The sequence below is a fragment of the Sus scrofa genome, chromosome 9, assembly GCF_054392235.1.
Source record: "Sus scrofa isolate SSC_HxYL_T2T_F1_AM1 chromosome 9, Sscrofa_HxYL_maternal_Yorkshire_Landrace_v2.0, whole genome shotgun sequence".
In the NCBI taxonomy this organism is placed as follows: domain Eukaryota; kingdom Metazoa; phylum Chordata; class Mammalia; order Artiodactyla; family Suidae; genus Sus; species Sus scrofa.
The window spans coordinates 74,737,393-74,755,102 of NC_139391.1; the positions used below are offsets into that span (position 1 = coordinate 74,737,393).

A 17,710-nucleotide genomic window follows, 5' to 3' on the forward strand; every position below is an offset into this window, starting at 1 on the left:
ATTTCCCTCTGTTGAGCTGCAACCCATTGGCCTACAAGGCCCTGGGCTTCCCCAGCTTAAAGACTGAAGAAAGAGCCCTGAGTCAGAGATTGAATGGTTTAATGGATGGGGAGCTTACACATCTGAAGCAAGGTCCTTGAGCAACACCTCATCGTGCATGGTGGCAGGCAGGACATGGCAGCAGGCAGGACAAGGCGGCAAGCTGGATGTGGAGGCAGACTGGACTTGGCCGCAGGCTTTGCTCCCAGGAAGAAGGGGAGGTTGCCAGTTACAGGGGAAATTGACTTCCTCAGGTTTGCTCATTAGTTACCAGGGAAACAAGCAAAGGGGCACACCCCTCACAGCCCCTTTGAAAAGAACAATCACCAACTGGAACCTGAGGCAAGTTATGTAGGAAGGTCAATCTTGTGCTTAAGGTGCAGATGAAGCAGGCACTGGGCAAGCAGGGGAGGCAAAGACAGCAAGAGAACAGCTGTCTCAAGTGGCCGGACCATACACCCATCCAAAGCATTTGACATAAAAATCTAAAAAAATAAAGATAAAATAGCACCCTAACAAAGCAATTCAGAGGAAAAAATTCACCAAATGTCAGTGATTAGTTACCACATTGACACCTAATCAAATATGTTATACATAAGTAACAGAAATTAAATATTTAATAAAGATCCAAATGTATAAAATTAATAAGAAAATCTTAAATCAAAATTGCCACATAAGATTTAATTTGTACCTGTATCTATTTCAGAATTGTTGCTAGGATAGAGCAATTTAAATTGCTTGAAACACTACAAATCCTCTTTTTCACAATAGGGCCAAGGCCAGAATTGAAAAAATATGGTTAATAAAGCCTTTAAGAATCTCATCATTTGTGTAAATTTCCATTATCTATCAACAATTCTCCATACCCACAACTAAATCAAAATTTAAGCACCTTAATCCACCACTCCCAGCGTGGGTAAATCAGTATCTTTAATGGACATAGTACAGTATCTAGAACGTATTACATATTCAACATATGTTGGTTGTTGGTCATTGGTGTTTGGGGCAATGAGAGGAGCAGTATTACAAATGGGAAAATGCATACCATACGTAAATTGGTATTTCAGGATGAGTTCTCAAAGCTAAAGGACAAATCCATATCTTTTTAGAATATCAATTTTACCTGGAAGCAAAGAAAGCTAACATTTTTTAATTAAAATTTAAACTTGGATACACAATACAGGTGAATACAGCATTCAAATGAATACTTTAAATAATAGGCTGGATTTTAAAGAAACAGTCCCATTCATGGAGGAGGGCTTTGGGCTACGTTTACAGACCAAGCTCAATCTCTTCCTCTTAGAAATATTTTAATGGAAAAAAAAAAATCTTTGGAGTTCCCATTGTGGTGCAGCAGAAACTAACCGGACTGGAATCCACGAGGATGTGGGTTCAATCCCTGGCCTCACTCAGTGGGTCAAGGATCCAGCGTCGCTGTGAGCTGTGGTATAGGTCACAGACCTGTCTTGGATCTGGCGTTGCTAAGGCTGTGGTGTAGGCCGGCAGCTGCAGCTGCAATTGGATCCCAAGCCTGGGAACTTCCACATGCTGCAGATGAGGACCTTAAAAAAAAATCTTTGACAAGCACTACTTTATGAAACAACACTTTTGTGCCTGTAGATAAAAAAAGCACATATCTACCTTCACTTTCCATGTACATAAAAAGTGAGGTATTTACACTTTGCTCTATCTACCTTTCCATGGGATGACATTTTTTCTTGCTGTCCTCCTCTCCAGGAAGGCTTTGTATCTTGGGCATGTAGAAGCAAACCTGAGCTAATCCTCAGGTCTACAATTGCTCCCCCTTTATTTTGAGTACTGTAGAACCAAGACTGACTAATAAATACCTACCTGCAAATTCCCAAAAACACAGCAGCCTTTTATTACATGATTAATCAATTATAATTAGGAAATACTAAGAACCATATATTTGCATCTTGATAAGAATATTGGAAAGGAGGAAATCAAAATGATTTCTCCTGCTCTTAAGAAGGTCTATAGAATTTAGTGTTTATATCTTGATTACAAAGCCTCTTACAATTCACAAGATGTTCCTCAGTTCTGCCTCCCATTTAAATCTGATTAATCCAGACGACCTTGTTCTAATAGCAGGTGGTTTACTGTGATTTATTTTTGGAAATTACTAATGAGAAAGAAAATTTTAACTTTAAAATGCCTATATCCCAGGAAAACAAAATATATACTTTTATGGAGGCTAAATATCTGAGAATTATACTCAAAGAGGATTTATTCATGTTTTTCTACCCTTACTTGAAAATTTTTTGAATATCCATCTCTCATAAGAAGACTTTCATAATAAGTGCACCTAATTAATACCAAAACCTGAATATATGTTCGAGGAAAAAAATAATTTTTCAGAGTTTCTGTCGTGGCTCAGAGGTTAACAAACCCAACTGGCACCATGAGGATGCAGGTTTGATTCCTGGCCTCTCTCAGTGGGTTAAGGATCTGGCACTATCGTGAGCTGTGGTGTAGGTTGCAGGTCAGCTTGGATCCCATGCTGCTGTGGCTCTGACGTAGGCCGACGGCTACAGCTCCGATTGGACCCCTCACCTGGGAACCTCCGTATGCTATGGGTGCAGCCCTGAAAAGACAAAATAATAATAATAATAATTTTTCAAACTAACTTAGCGCCTGATATGTATACCTGATTGTAATATATATACATACACACACACACATAGTTAGTCATAAAACTTTACTAAAACATTTGTAGATCAATATAATATATTCCCACCATATGAAACTAAAGAATAAGCTGAAGCAAGCAAGAAAATATTTTATATCTCTATTTTTAATATGATAAAATATATTCATTACTATTGAGAAAACAAGACTGGTAAGAAGTGGTAATTCTGATGTCCTCCCTTTGGAATCGTTAAAGCATTTTATAATTGATCTCCATGTTATCCCTGTAGAATAGGTAGTACACATATTATAATTAGTTACAGAAACAGAAATACCAAAAACTTAATTACTTGGCCTTATTGAAAAAAATCTGCCCTAACTGTGGAAAGCAGATTATCCCCCAAATTAAGAAAAAAAATTAAACAACATCCTTAAAATTTTTGTGAACATAGAAAGAAAATAAAATAGATATGAAGAGTCCTCCAGATCTTTCACCATTCATTTGTGAGCTTAAAAATTGTAAGAAAGTTTGAAGTCCAGCAGAGAAATAAGGTCTAAGTTTTTCTGTAAATATAAATGTTAAAATCTATTCATATTCTAATTTGTGTGTGTGTGTCTTTTTAGGGCTGCACCCACAGTATATGGAGGTTCCCAGGCTAGGGGTCAAATATGAGCTGTAGCTGCTGGCCTACGCCACAGCCACAGCAACACCAGATCCAAGCTGAGTCTGTGACCTACACTAGAGTTCACAGCAATGCCGGATCTTTAACCCCCTGAGCGAGGCCAGGGATCGAACCCACAACGTCATGGATACTAGCTGTGTCCATTAACTGCTGAGCCACGACAGGAACTCCTATTCATATTCTAAAGTGAAACCTCTCCCAATTCATAAACCAGAAGAACACCAACTCACAGGAGTCTTGCTGTATTCCCTGTACTACAGGGACTGGTCCAGCGCTGGATCTGCCAGTAGCCATCTTCAGAGGATGTAAGCACCTCCTTGGGAAGAGATTCCTTCCACATACCTACAGCCCATCACCTGTGCATCACTTCTACCTGCCAGCAGTGCATGCCAACTTCAAACCCTTCAGATCTCAGGACAGGCAGGTGAAACGTAAGTCTCCCGGCATTGTAAGGAATATTTGATGTCCTACAAGTGACACTTTCTCTGTCTTCAGATATAAGATTGGGTTGGATACTTTCAGAATCTAGTGTCAAATCTGTCTTAAATATGCTTTTTGTTTTATGCAGGCCAAAATACCATGGAAGGAGACAGCAACTCTCTTCAATTCCTGTGAAAACACTGCTGGGATTTCTGGGTTTCATATCTGTGGTAGATAATTTAAATACCTGTCAGTAACTCCAGGTTAGACTGCACACATTTTTCTGTCTTTTCACTTAACAGATTTTTTTTAGTGTGGAAATATGGTGAGAAAGTACAGCTTTGTTTTCATTTTATTTTTCTTTAACACCCTTCTCTTCCTTCCATCAGTAAATCTTAAAAAAGAAAAAAAAAAGGCATTGTGCTTTCCTAATAACTATCAACATTGTTCAAATTTAGAGGATAATTTCCCCTTCCAATTCTTCACCTTGTCCTCACTTCAAATGTTTCCTTTTCCAGTTTTAGTGAGCTCTAAGTAACACACAACATTTTGAAATTTTAAGATGTATAACTTGTAAATTTGATACGCACATATATTGCAAAATAATTACCACCAGAGCATTAGCTAACACCTTCATCACATCACATATTTGCCGTTTCTTTTTTATGGTGAAAATATTTAAGGTTGGGAGTTCCTGCTGTGGTTCAGGTTAAGAACTCAATGTTGTCTCTTCGAGGATGCAGGTTCGATCCTTGGCCTCACTCAGTGGGTTAACCTTCTGACGTTGCTACAAGCTGTGTTATAGGTTGAAGATGTGGCTCAGATCCAGTGTTGCCGTGGCTGTGTTGTAGACCATAGCTGCAGCTAGAATTCAACCCCTAGCCCAGGATTTTCCATATGCCACAGGTACAGCCTTAAAAAGAAAAAAAAAAATTAAGATCTACTATTTTAGCAATTTTCAAATATACAGTATTATTAACTATGATTGGAGTTCCTGTCATGGCTCAGTGGTTAACGAATCCGACTAAGAACCATGAGGTTTCGGGGTCGATTCCTGGCCTTGCTCAGTGGGATCCCGTGTTGCCGTGAGCTATGGTATAGGTTGCAGACGCAGCTTGGATCTGGCGTTGCTATGGCTCTGGCGTAGGTTGGCAGCTTCAGCTCCAATTAGACCCCTAGCCTGGGAACCTCCATATGCCACGGGAGCGTCCCAAGAAATAGCAAAAACACACATACACACACACACACACACACAAAAAAAAAAAAAAAAAAAACTGTGATCATCATGTACATTAGCGCCCCCTGAACATATGCAACTTAGGTTTGAATTATTTAACCAACATTGCCCCATTGCCCCCAACCCTCCTGCCCCTAGTAACCACCACTCTATTCTCTGTTTCTATGAGTTTGGCTTCTTTAGATTTCACATGTAAGTGAGATCACACAGGACTTGTCTTTCTCTATCTGACTTACTATACTTAGCATAATTAATATGCTTAAGTTTCATCTATGTTGTCACAAATGGCAGGACTTTTTCCTTTCTCATGGCTGAATAATGTTCCATATCTTCTTTTTTTGGGGTGGTGGGGACTTGTCATCTTTTGGGGGCCCCACCCACAGCATATGGAGGTTCAAAGGCTAGAGGTCTAATTGGAGCTGTAACCACCGGCCTACGCCAGAACCACAGCAGCTCTGGATCCGAGGTGCATCTGTGACCCACCACAGCTCATGGCAATGCCGGATTCTTAACCCACTGAGCAAGGCCAGGGATTGAACCTACATCCTCATGGATGCTAGTCAGGTTTGTTACCCATTGAGCACAATGGGAACTCCAGTGTTTCATATCTTCTTAATCAACATCATCTGAGGACAGAAACTTAGGTTAGTTCCACATCATGGCTACTGTGAATAATGTCTCAGTGAATATGGGAGTGCAGATACCTCTTTGCAATCCTGTTTTCATTTCTTGGGCTAGATACCCAAAGTGAAAAGGCTGGACCATTTCAGTAGTTCTATTGTTCATAGTTTAAGGAACCTCCGAACTGTCTTCTATCATGGCTGTATCAATTTACACCTACTAACAGTGTTCAAGCACTCCCTTTTATCCACATCCTTGTCAAAACCTGTTAGCTCTTCTCTTTTTGATGACATTCTGATGAATGTGATATGATAGCTCACGGAGTTTTTTACTTACATCATCCTGATCATTAGTGATGTCAAGGATCTTTTTGTTCCTATTTCGGATATTTTCTTGGAAATGTGTCTATTCAGTTCTTCTGCCCATTAAAAAAAAAATTGTTTGAGGTTTTCACTATTGAGTTGTGTGAGTTCTTTATATATTTTGGATATTAACCACTTATCAGACATATAATTCACAAACATTTTCTCCCATACCATTTCATTTTGGGTTGTGTTGTTGTTTTGCTGTGCAGCTTTTTAGTCTGATGCATTAAATTAGTGCACCTACTAATTTTTGTTTTTGTTGCTGGCACTTTTGATGTCATATCCAAAATATTGCTGCTGAGACCAATGTCAAGGAGCTTTTTCCCTATGTTTTCATCTATGAGATTTGTAGTTTCAGGTCTTAGATTTTAAGTCTTGAATTCATTTTAAGTTAGTTTTTGCAAGTGGTGTAAGTTAGGTGTCCAGTTTTATTCTCCTGTATGTAGTTATCCAACTTCCCCAACACCATTTATTCAAGAAACTATTCTTTCCCACTGAATATTCTTGGCTTCTTTATCAAATATTAGTTGACCATATATGTAAGTAACATTTTATTTCTGGGCTCTCAGTTCTGTTCCATTGATTTATTGATCTATCTTATGCCACTTTTGATTACCATAGTTTTGTAGCATACTTTGAAATCAGCATCCAGCTGTTTTCTTTCTCAGGATTGTTCTGGCTATTTGAGGTCTTTTTGAGTTCTATACAAATTCTAGAATTTTTTTTCTATTTCTATGAAAAATATATTAGAATTATGATAGTGATTGTATTGAATCCATAGACAAGGCATCTTAACAATATTCCTTCTTCAGATCCATGAACATGAGATACCTTTCCATTTGTTTATGCCTTCTTCAATTTTCTTCATCAAAGTCTTACAGTTTTCAGTATAGAGATTTTTTGCCTCCTAAATTTATTAGTAGGTATTTTATTGGTTTGGTACTATTGTAAATGAGATTTACTTCTTTATTTCTTTTTCAGATGTTCCACCATTAGTACAGGGAAACTTTATGTTGAGTTTGTATCCTTCAGCCTTACTGAATGCATTAATTACTCCCAACAGTTTTTTTTTTTTTTTGATGTAGTCTTTAGGATTTTCTATATATAAATTTATATAATCTGAAAAAAAAGACAATTTCACTTCTTCCTTTCTTATTTGGATGCTTTTTATTCCCTTATTCCAAGAAGGACTTCCGGTTCAATGTTAAAAATGAGTGATGAGAGTGGTCACCCTTGTCTTAATCCTGATATTAGAGGAAAAGGTTTCAATCTTTCACCTTTGTATGATGTTAGCTCTGGGCTTGTCATATATGGCTTTTATTGTGTTGAGATATATTCTTTTTATACCCAGTTTTGTTGAGTGTTTTTATTATGATAGGATTTTGTATTTTGTCAAAAACTTTTTCTGGAGTTCCTGTTGTGGCGCAGTGGTTAACGAATCCGACTAGGAACCATGAGCTTGCGGGTTAGGTCCCTGCCCTTGCTCAGTGGGTTAACGATCCGGCGTTGCCGTGAGCTGTGGTGTAGGTCGCAGATCCGGCTCGGATCCCGCGTTGCTGTGGCTCTGGCGTAGGCCGGTGGCTACAGCTCCAATTCGACCCCTAGCCTGGGAACCTCCATATGCCGCGGGAGCGGCCGAAGAAACAACAACAACAACAACAACAACAACAACAACACTTTTTCTACACTTGTTTAAATAAGCATATGATTTTTATCTTTCATTCTATTAATTTGGTACATCACATTTATTGATCTGTATGTGTTGAATCATACTTGCATCCCAGAAATATATCCCACTTAATCATGGTGTATAAATCTTTTATTGTGTTTAGAATTCAGTTAGCTAATATTTTCTTGAGAATTGTTGTATCTATATTCGTCAGGGATATTGGTTGGTAATCTTGTAGTATCCTTTCCTGGTTTTATCAGAGTAATGCTGGATTCATGAAATGAGTTTGAGAGTGTTCTCCCCTTCTTTAAAAACAAAAACAAAGCAACAGACATTTATTTTCTCATAGTTTTTGAGGCTAGAAAGTTCAAGACAAGATTCTGACTGATTCAGTTTCTAGTGTGAGTGCTCGTCCAGGCTCATAGATGGTGTCCTTCTTCCTAAATAGTCATGTACCCTTCAAACGTATTGGAGAGAAAGGGGAAAGAGAAGGCACTTTCTGGTATCTCTCTCTTTTTTTTAATTGAGGTAAAACTCATTTATAGCATTATATAAAATTTATGTGGAGTTCCCATTGTGGCTCAGCAGAAACAAATCTGACTAGTATCCGTGGGGTCGTGGGGTCATGGGTTGGATCTCTGGCCTCACTCAGTGGGATAAGGATCCAGCATGAGCTGTGGTGTAGGTCGCAGATGTGGCTTGGATCTCTCATTGCTGTGGCTGTGGCCTAGGCTGATATCTATAGCTCTGATTCGACCTCTATATGCCATAGCTATGGCCCTGAAAAGCAAAGAAAAAAATTATGTGTACGACATTATATTTTGATGTCAGTATACACTACAGTGTGCTCACCACCAAAAGTTTAGTTTCCAGCCATCACCTTATTGCTGACCCTCTTTATCCATTTTACCCTCCCCTAACCTCTACCTCTCTGGGAATCACTAAATCTGTTCTCTGTATTTATGTGTTTGTTTTTGTTTAGTATGTTTTATTTCTTTATTTTGTTTTGTTTTTGTAGTTCACATATGAGTAAAACCATGTAATATTTTCCTTTTTCTACCTGATTTATTTCACTTAGCACAATACCCTCAAGGTCCACCTATTGTTGCAAATGGCAAAGTTTCATCTTTTTATGGCTAAGTAGTATTCCACTGTGTGTGTGTGTGCATGTGTGTGTTTATCTCACAAGTTATTTAGTCATTCATCCACTGATGGTGCACTTAACTTGTTTCCATGTCTTGGCTATTATAAATAATGCTGTGATGAACATCTTTTTGAATTAGTGTTTTTATATTTTTCAAATAAATATTCAGAATCCTCTTTATTTTAAGAGTTTGAAAAGGATAGGTATTAACTCTTCTTTATGTTTGGTAGAATTTACAGAGAAATTATCTGGTCCTAGGCTTTCTCGAGGGAGGTTTTTAATTACTGAGTCAATCTCCTTACTCACTACTGGCCTGTTCATGTTTTATATTTCTTCATGATTAAGTCTTGAAGAATTTATCCATTCCTCCTAAATTGACTGGTTTGTTGGTATATATGCATGTGTTCAGGCACACACTCAGAAAAAAAAATTGTTACTCTGTCAAACACACACTAAAATAAATTTCACATAGATTTAAAAGCTAAATGAAAAAAGCAAACACATTATAACACAATATATTAAATACACTTTTAGTCTGAAAGAAAGGAATGCCTTCCTAAACAAGATGTAAAATCTAGATTTTAAAAAGGAAAAATATAAGACTACTTCAAACAAAAGTATAGGATACAGGACACTGTGAGAAAATATTTTCAAATACATTGTAACATTATATGATAAAAAAGAACCCCACCGAATTAATTTTTTAAAGACAAAACTTGAATATAGAAAAGAAAATGTGAACATGTAATTTATCTCTTCAAAAATACAAATAAATATCTGAAAAGATGTTCAGCCTCACTAACACTGAAGAAAAAACTAGTTAAAAGCAAGACACCATTTATGACAAAGGTATTGACAAAAGTGAAAATGATTCAATGTTAGCAGGAGTACAGAAAATAGAAATTCTAAAAAAGTGATGGTGGAAGTGTAACCTGGTCCATGTTTTTTTGAAGGGCAGTATGTTAATCGATCAAAATGTTGAAATTTTATGGCACAGCAGTTTCATTCCTAGCCATCTAGCCCTTAGAAGTACACAGAGGCAAAATGATACAGGTATGGGAATACTCAACAAAGCATTGCCCATTATAGTGAAAACATTTCAACAACTTAATTGTCCACTGACATGTAAATGGCTAAAAATGTGTTATACATTTATAATAAAAAGGATATACTGGGAGTTCCCATCATGGCTCAGTGGTTAACGAATCCGACTAGGAACCATGAGGTTGCCAGTTCTATCCCAGGCCTCACTCAGTGGGTTAAGGATCCGGCATTGCTGTGAGCTGTGGTGTAGGTTACAGATGCAGCTCGGATCTGGCATTGCTGTGGCTCTGGTGTAGGCCAATGGCTACAGCATCGATTATACCCCTAGCCTGGGAACCTCCATATGCCATGCGTGTGGCCCTAGAAAAGACAAAAATAAATAAATAAATAAATACTTTAAAAAAAAAGAGGATATATGTATACTGATTTGATGAGATATTTACAGCATAGACTATTTATGGTATAAGCCAATTTACTTTTTAAAACATATATGTAAAAATATGCAAATATGGTACATACACCGGTTTTAGTCATAGGTAGATATGAAACAGACAGACTCTCTGTGCAGTGTCTGGGACAAGAAGAGAAATAACTAAAAACTGGCAAAAGGATTTGTTTACTGAGAAATTATTTTTGGAAAAATGACCTAATAAGCACTTTAAATAAATAGCAAAATCCCGAGGATGGGTGTTGCTTATAGCAAGGTTTCAGAGAATGGGGAAGTGTCACTGTGCATGACTCAGGAGAGTCATATTCCAGAGGAGGTGGGAGGTGGCAGAATAGATGAGAGAAAAAGAAGAATGAAAGAAAGAATGCAAGCAAGATGAGAGTCAGAGGAGGGTGACCAAATAGAAATGGTGAGGTGATTAAGAAGAAATACTTTAAAGAAGAGAGAATCTCTAAAATGAGATTTTTGAGATTTCTGCAACATTGCACAAATGGATCCTTACCAGTGATCCCAAAAATCTGATAAGCATAAATATTCCCTGAAGTTATTGTAAAAAACAAAACAAAACAGAAACAGTGAATGGGGCTTATGTAATCTCTGAGGAACACACAACATAGATTAGTCATATATAAAGAAGGAGAAGGCCTTTGAGGGAGTTTCCACTGTTGCACAACAGGGTTAGGGGTGTCTTGGGAGCACTGGAACACAGGTTCAATCCCTGGCCTTGTTACAGTGGGTTAAGGATCTGGCGCTGCCACAGATACGGCTTAGGTCACAACTACGTCTTGGATCTGATCACTGGCCCAGGAGCTCCACATGCCACAGGGAGGGGGAAAAAAGAAAAAAAGCAAAAAAAAAAAAAAAAAATAGAAAGCCCTTGACAAGAAAGTGACAATAAGTATAGTCAGACAATAAGAAATGCCCAGACATCCAGGTAAATCTTACTGAAAGCTGTGTAAACACTGCATAGGGTGAAGTTTTAAATTGTTTTGTCCAGCTCTCAGTGGCCCAGGAAACTCCAGCCAACTCTGAGCTGTATGTGCATTTGGACTGCTCGATTTTTGTTAACTAAGCAAATTTATTACTACTGTATTAAGAGAGGGAAAGAGGGGGAGGAAAGAGGGAGGGAGGAGGGGAGGAAAGGAAAAGAATACATGGATAGCTGGCATCCTGTAATAAACTAGAACTAGGAGCAAAACTAGCTAAATATTGTCCAATAATCATCCATCTTCCCTCTACCAGTTCTTCCTTCGATGTCCCCATTTCAGTTAATAATATCACTGCTTTATCAATCACACCACCTTAAACTTTGCCATTATTTTTCATTCTCCAACTCTACATTCTTCTTCACCCTAATTAGTTGCAATGTACTGATATATCAAACTTGATTGAAAATAAAAGTCCTCTTTCATCTAAAAAAGGCATCCTCTATACCTTCAGAACATTACACTAAGTGAAATAAGTTAGTTGCCATAAAAACAAACACTATATGACTCTACTTTATATGAAGTACTTAGAGTAGTCAAAATCATAGAGGCAGAAAGTAGAATGGTGGTTGAGAGGGGATGGGGACAGGGGGGAATGGGGAGTTATTGTTCACTGGGTATCAATTTTCCATTTCTGAGGATGAAAAGATTTATGGAGATGAATGGTGGTCATGGTTCAGAGCATCAGTGATGCCACTGAACTCGCACTTTAAAATGGTCAAGATAGGAGTTCCCGCCATGGCGCAGTGGTTAACGAATCTGACTAGGAACCATGAGGTTGCAGGTTCAATCCCTGATCTTGCTCAGTGGGTTAAGGATCTGGCGTTGCCGTGACCTATGGTGTAGGTGGCAGACGTGGCTCAGATCCTGAATTGCAGTGGCTGTGGCATAGGCCGGCGGCTACAGCTCCGATTAGACCCCTAGCTTGGGAACCTCCATATGCTGCAGGGGCGGCCCTAGAAAAGGCAAAAAGACAAAAAATAAATAAATAAATAAATAAAATGGTCAAGATAGGAGTTCCTGTTGTGGCTCAGCAGAAACAAACCCAACTAGTATCCATGAGGATGCAGGTTTGATCCCTGGCCTCTCTCAGTGGGTTAAGGATCTGGTGTTGCCGTGAGCTGTGGTGTAGGTCGCAGACACAGCTCAGATCCCACGTTGCTGTGGCTGTAGTGTAGGCCAGCAGCTACAGCTCTGATTAGACCCCTAGCCTGGGAACCTCCATATGCCACAGGTGCAGCCCTTAAAACAACAACAACAAAAAATCAAGATGTTAAATTTTATGTAATGTGTACTTCACCATAATAAAAATTAGAAAAAAAAATCATCAAGATTAATTTACAGATGTGTTAGAGTATGGACTCTATGATATCATCCATTTTTACCAACTGAGAATTAAATGTTGTGAATAAAAGAATTTTAAAATTTGGAGAGAAAAGGGGCATTCTCTTCACCCCAGAGTTTCAAAAGGAAAGTACATGTTCTACAGAAAAAGAGATGAGATGTTCATCTAACCAGCTAGCGCAGGCATAATCAACCTTGGTAATGAAATACTAACAGATAATGCAGGCTGTTCAACCTCATATCAATCCAATATTCCATCTCCTCCATGCAAGCCCTTCCTCTCTATTCGGATTGCCACTGGCCTCCTTCAACTGGTGTCACCTGGAAGATATACCTACTTACCTGGATAATGGTAGATGCCTACTAACTATGCTGGTATTTCACCTCTTCACTCCATTCTGTGAAAATTCTAGACGAAAATATGTTTCTAGATTGTAAGCCACCAAAACTGACTTAGGCTAACTTAAGGAGAAATGGAATTGTGCAAAGAATATCAGGAAGTCCTCAAAATTCAAAGCTACAAGTTCAGAAAATTGGGAGGAATCAAAGAAGGCCGAATATAGGGAATACAGTCAAGGTCAAGGTTCAAAAAGAGTCAGGGGAGGACATAACCACTGATGCCGCATCACTGGACACTCCTCACTACCCCAGCTGGATACACTGTTAGCATAATAGTTTGCTATATGTCACTACATTATTTACATAGAAGTATGTAATTGGCTGAGTCAAGGCCATGTGTCCCTGGCTTCAAGTGGGGAGAAGAAATATCTGCCCCTTCTTTGCTTTTCATAGTGGAAGACAGACCTCAGCCTTCAAGTAACACCTCATAATAGAGACTTCCCCCAAAACAGGAATGATTTGATTTCATATACCCAAAAAAAAAAGACTAATAATGTTAACTACTATATTCTTTAAACTCTTACCTTTAAATCTACATTCCTAAATGGCATCAAGGCAATAATCATTACATTCCCCCAAACTCCCTTTTCAGCTCTTCCTTCTTTTCTTAATTGATTCTTCATTGCTCAGTCCCATTGTACCTTTTTTTTTTTTTTTTTTTTTTTGGTCTTTTTAGGGATGCACCCAAGGCATATGGAGGTTTCCAGACTAGGGGTTTAATTGGAGCCACAGCTGTCGGCTTAGACCACACTCATGGCTGAGCAAGAACAGGGATCGAACCCGCAGCCTCATGGTTCCTAGTCGGATTCGTTTCCACTGCACCAAGACAGGAACTCCTTCATTGTACCTTTCAGATAGTACTTTCTGCTAGTAATTTCCCATTCTAATCTCTACTTGTACAAAAGTTACACCACCTTCAAGACCTCCCCTGTCAAATGCAACCTCTTTTCAAAAATCTTTCCTGTTTCCAGATAATCTTTCTTTGGGGAGATCCCGATTTATAATACTTACATTCTTCCCAAATTATAGTTAATGATTTGCACGCATTATCTCTCTCCCTCTAGATTGCAATCTCTTTGAGAACACAGCAGATTTATTTTTCACATTTTTACAAATATCTTTTTTATATATATTGGAGTATAGCTGACTTACAATGTTGTGTTCATTTCAGGTCTACAGCAAAGTGAATCAGCTATGTATATACACATGCATATACATACATCCATTCCTTTTCCATTATTTTCCCATTTAGGTTATTACAGAGTATTGAGTAGATTTCCCTTGCTATGCCGTTGGTCCCTGTTACTTATATATTTATATATAGTAGTGTGTATTACAAATATCTTTAACATAACTGCCAAATAAATGCTGAACTGATTGTGCAAATGTAGCACTCAAAACAGACCTGAAACATCATATTTCACAAGCAGAAATGAGTTACTAAATTGCCATGGTACAAAAAGAGGAGGATGATGTAATAGAAATGGCCTCTACTTAAGAAACCTTGATGTAAACAAAAATCTGAGTTTAAGAAACTCTCTTTGTACACTTACCTATAATAAAAGTATTCATTTTTTTTAAAAGATGTACTTATGTTTTAAAAGGTAAACTTGCTAAAAGTATTAAAATATTTGATTTGCAAAAATATGTTATTTTAAGTATCTATTGTGTAAAGAAAGGTACACATATACATAAATACAAAAGATGAAATCCTTTCATCAAACTCCTACTCTTCCAAAAATATCTTCTCTGGCTCTGTGATGTACAAGTAAGCAGAGAGAAAAGAAAAATAGAACTGGTTTAACAGGAAGCTGCAAATGGTGACTGAAGGGTTTGGAAAAGGATCTATTAATGGAGGTCAAGAAAATGTATATTATTGAGCCTGAAGATTAAAGGTTTATTTGAGACAATTTAATAATGACCTATAAATACATGAAGGGCTCTTACACCAGAATACTCACCAGCTTCTTCTCAATTCCAACTTGGACCAGAACAAGAGAAAAACTATGTTAGATAAAAGGTAGAATTCTTGACTATAAAAATTAGTTAATACTAAAATGGACAGCTAAGGAGAGTGGCAAAATCTTGCTTTGTGAGAGGGCTTTAAAATGTGGTTCAGATAACCAATAAGGACTTACTATGTAGCACAGCAAACTCTACTCAATATTCTGTAATAACCTTTATGGGAAAAAATCTGAAAAAGAATGGATATGTGTATATGTATAGTTGAATCACTTTGCTGCACACCTGGAACTAACACACTGTAAATCAATTATCCTCCAATATAGTTTTCTAATTGTTTAATTAAAAAAATTAAAACGTTCCTCAAAACACACAACCTGCATGAAGATAAAAGGAGGCACAAGACAACTTTTCAAAGTCTTTTTCAATGTCTAGAGTCAGAAGTTTTAAATTTATTTCCGTTTTAGAAAATGTTACTGTTTTTCAGATTCCCTGTTTCGCCTACAAAAAACTAAAGGAATAATTTTAGGATTTGGTTATATTCCAATCTTCTCCCACATCCATCTTAGAGTTCTGCCATTTTGATGATTACTTTCTGGCACATATTTGAGTGTTAAACATTTGGAAAAGGTGAGCAAGAACATATGCAATGTACATTTTGAAATATGTTCACTTCTTCTATATTACAGTTCTTGAAAAAACTATACATTGATACTTAATGAAAGAAGACACTATATATTCTTGATTAAAAAGCTAAATATAATTATGACAAAATTTATATTACGTATGTACTTGCTCACCCTCTTTATACCAAAGAAGGTTCTAGCAAAGCATGACTCCTCCATCCCCATGGCTTTACCTTCTTTCATACCCAAAAGCTGGCTTATATTTGGATTAAAGAATCCCTTCTGCCTCTGTTGTTACTTTCTACAAGCTTATTCAAAACATTGATATCAATCCAAGGAATTAATAAGGAGAGAGAGGAAAAGAGTGTGGAAATAGCCTTGACACAACTAGCCTCAATGTTAACCATTTACATCTTACATTAACACTGCCATTTATGGGAATTCTCAACGTGGCGCAGCGGAAATAAATCCCACTAGTATCCAAGAGAATGCAGGTTTGATCCCTGGCCTCGCTCAGTGGGTCAGGGATCCAGCATTGCTGTGAGCTCTGGTGAAGGTTGCAGATGCAGCTAGTATCCCGTGTTGCTGTGGCTGTGGCATAGGCTGGCAACTGTAGCTCTGGATTCCACCCCTAGCCTGGGAACTTCCATATGCCACAGGTGTGGCCCTAAGAAGAAAAAAAAATTGCCATTTGTTTTTAACTATCTCCATTTTAGCAGAGGAAACTAGTCAAGTATGTTGAAAATCTTGGAATTTAAAAAAATTCAATTTTTTTCCTAAAAAACTCTATTCACTAACAATGCATTCAATCATAGGATGTTAAAGAGGTATTAAAATAATTTTATTACTGTATCAGTCAAGGTTCTGCAGAAAAATAGAACCAGGAATTCCTGCAGTGACTCAGCGGTAACAAATACAACTAGTATCCATGAGGATGTGGGTTCAATCCCTAGCTTCACTCAGTGGGTTAAGGAGCTGGTGTTGTGATCTGTGGCCCAAGTCAGAGATGCAGCTCAGATCTGTCATTGCTGTGGCTGTGCTTTAGGCTGGCTGCTGCAGCTCTGATTCGATCCCTAGCCTGGGAATTTCCAATATGCCACAGGTGAGGCCCTAAAAAGAAAAAAGAAAAAAGAAAAAAAAAAAAAAAAGGATATACTGAGAGAGAGAGATTTTTAAGGAACTGGCTCACAAGATTGAGTGGTCTGACAAATCTGTATAGATCAGTTGACCAGTAACTCAGATAAGAGTTAATGTTATAGTCTTGAGCCCCGTATTTGTAGGCAGGCTGGCTGGCTGGAAATTTAGGCATTATTTCTGTGTTACAGTCTTGAGATACAATTGCTTCTTCTTCAGGAGATCTCAGTTTCTATTCTTAAGGACTTACACTGATGGGATTATCAAAAGTGGTCTCTTCCACTTAATGTCAACAGATTTTAGGTGCCAATTACATCTACAAAATACCTGACAGAAAAATCTAGACTAGTGTTTGATCAAACAACTAGGTATATAGCTTAGCTAAGTGGATGCATTAATATGGAACCATCACACATGGATTCCTTGTTTTAAACCTAGTAAGTAGGAGGTTTTTACTGGATTTCTTTTTTATGAAGTACCTGAATCTCTTCAATAAGATAATACGTATGGGTGATTCTAATGCAATTTAACTAATGCAATCACTTAGTCAACAAATGTTTATATAGCATTCCTTTGGCCTGGCATTGTTCTCGGCACTAAGGATATAGAAATGGAGAAGCTAGACAAGGCCTTTGCCATCACAGACCTTACATTTATCTTGTTTAGAGTACTTATTACCACTCGGTATTATACTTTATGTATCTACTTGCTTATTTATTAATTTAACCTCATAATAATATCAGTATCAATAAGCTGGAAGCATTATCTGGGTTTTTTATTGCTTTATGCCCAGCACTTCCAGGTCAAGGTAGATAATAGGTAACCAAAGCATGTGCTAAATGAATTAATGAATAGTCCAGTAGAGTCTATCCATCTTGCAGATGATAAATCAAAGACTCATGAAAGTTGACTTATTTCAAGTCATGCAATTTTAGTTATT

General features: G+C 37.6%; 1 protein-coding gene across 5 annotated transcripts in view; it reads right to left on the reverse strand.

Moving 5' to 3' along the window:
• Positions 1 to 17,710, reverse strand: part of LOC106504949 (uncharacterized) — a 631,734-nt gene that overhangs the window by 362,613 nt on the left and 251,411 nt on the right. Inside the window, exon 3 of one of the 5 annotated variants that reach the window (XR_014815757.1) lies at positions 8,327 to 8,463. The exons of the other annotated variants lie outside the window; for them this stretch is intronic. The gene's annotated coding sequence lies outside the window, so the exon portion shown is untranslated. Of the gene's footprint in view, positions 1 to 8,326; positions 8,464 to 17,710 lie in introns of those variants that run through there. 5 annotated transcript variants of the gene reach the window in all.